The sequence below is a fragment of the Bison bison genome, unplaced genomic scaffold (assembly GCF_000754665.1).
Source record: "Bison bison bison isolate TAMUID 2011002044 unplaced genomic scaffold, Bison_UMD1.0 scf7180017864375, whole genome shotgun sequence".
Taxonomy (NCBI): Eukaryota; Metazoa; Chordata; class Mammalia; order Artiodactyla; family Bovidae; genus Bison; species Bison bison.
Genome location: NW_011494947.1, coordinates 3,645,746 through 3,647,664, shown reverse-complemented (window position 1 = coordinate 3,647,664; position 1,919 = coordinate 3,645,746). Strand labels below are relative to the sequence as shown.

Below are 1,919 nucleotides of genomic sequence, written 5' to 3'. Positions count from 1 at the left end.
ACCCTCCAGCTGGGGCATGCAGCCTCATTTTTCTCCTCAGCATGTGGGATCTTAGTTCCCCCACCAGGGATTGAACCCATGTCCCCTGCACTGCAAGGCAGATTCCTAACCCCTGGGCCACCAGGGAAATCCCAATGTAATGTATTTCTGCAAAGGCTCCTCAACCAGGGATGGAAGAACATCCTTCCTTAGGAAGTTAGAATATTGAGTGAGGAGGGTGAGAAATTTTTTCTGTTTATTTTAAGGGTATGTGAATTTTTAGAAAATGAATGAGGAACACCAGACTACCTAGATGATTTCTAAGAAAGCCTCCAGCCCATATATGCTGAACACATTTATTGAGTATCTATTATGTGCGAGGCCTGGGAATTCAGTGATGCAAGAGGCTTTGGAATTCAGTGGCCCAGCCAGACCTGGAAAAGTCTTGGAGTCCAGATGCAGGGAAGGGATTTTGTCTTCCATGGACAGGAAAGAAAAAAAAAAAGGTAGAGGTGGATTTTTAGGCACCCCCCGCAAAGATCTAGACTCGGAGCCACACTCACAAAGATTATAGAAACTTCCTGATTGAGGCTGCCCAAGATCTATCCTCCTGCCGTAGAGGTGTGGAAAATGAAGCTTGGGAGAGGGGTCCAAGGCCAGGGAACCAAGTCTAAACTGCTGTGCCCTAGGGAGTCGGACATGACTGAGCGACTGAACTGAACTGAAGGGAGGATGCTACATAATATGGACAGATCTGGGGACTCAATAGCAGGTCGGGGGACCTCGCTGGTGGTCCAGTGGCTAAAACTCTGTACTCCCAATGCAGGGGGTCCAGGTTCAATCCCTTGTCAGGGAACTAGATCCCAAATGCAACAACTAAGAGCCCACATGCTGCAACTAAGATCCAGCTCAGCCAAATAAATATTTTTTAAAAAAAGGCTTTTCAGGGCACCCCACTGCCCCACCATAGCTTTCACTTCATTACAGCAAACACACTGTAAGCTCCTCCTGTGTGCAGTGTCCAGGAGGCACTGTAAATCTAAGCCAGGGTGTCAGTCTAGGAAAAAAGAATTTATGATAAATATTGTGAATATTATGCTATACATGAATACCTTGACGAATATTATGAATCAGTTTCTATTTACTGACAGCCGGCTCCAAACACTGGGCTGAAGTCTCAACTTACAATATCTCACAGGTGTAACCCTCCGAGCATTGAGAAATGAGTAATTATTCTGTGCATCTGGCGGAAGAAGAGACTGAGGCTTGGAGAGGTTCCCAAGGTCTTCTACCTGCAAACTCACTTGTTCATCTCGACTGCTCCAGGGACCAATTCAGAATTTGTGTATGGGAGGAACCTAGGAGAGGGCAACCTTTTCGAAATGGAAACTTCATGGCCTTGTTCTGCTTATTTGGAGTGGCAACCCCTTGGCACTGTCAAGAGTATTTTTTCCTTTACTTGTTTTTTTTTTTGGATCTGTATATTTTAAGGATGTTAATTGTTATGGGTAGAGTCAAGGCAAGAATAAGGCTCTCTCCCCCGCCTCTTTTTTTTGTAACCCAGTGGAAGACCCACAAAACGCTTTTTTCAAGCCTCCTCCAAATGAGCTGGTGCACAAGCCGGAGGCGGGATAAGCTCTGCGTTTTGGCTCTTTAAAGGCAGTGAAGTTCTCGAGTTAGGGCAGAAGCCCAAGGGGTCAAGGGGGCGGGGGGGCGGAGACAAGCCGCGCGGGGCGGAGCCCGACGCAGCCCCGCCCCCAGAAGCGCGGAAGTGACGTAAGTGGGCAAAAGCGGCGCGCGCCGCGAGGTGTCGCTTCCAGCCAAGGTTGGACGGAGCTGGTCGTGGGCAGGTGGGGGGTCTTCGGCCCTGCCGCCCCTCTTTTCCGCTTCCCCGTCCTCTTCTCCCGCGTCCCGGGAGCCCCCACCCGGGGTGAGTAGCG

At 49.5% G+C, this 1,919-nt stretch overlaps 1 protein-coding gene across 2 annotated transcripts in view; it reads left to right on the top strand.

The window, feature by feature from the left end:
- The first annotated feature begins 1,765 nt into the window (after positions 1 to 1,765).
- NTMT1 (N-terminal Xaa-Pro-Lys N-methyltransferase 1) overlaps positions 1,766 to 1,919 on the top strand; it is a 7,920-nt gene continuing 7,766 nt past the window's right edge. For both annotated transcript variants that reach the window (XM_010856808.1, XM_010856807.1), the window contains exon 1: positions 1,766 to 1,909. The gene's annotated coding sequence lies outside the window, so the exon portion shown is untranslated. The remainder of the gene's footprint in view (positions 1,910 to 1,919) is intronic.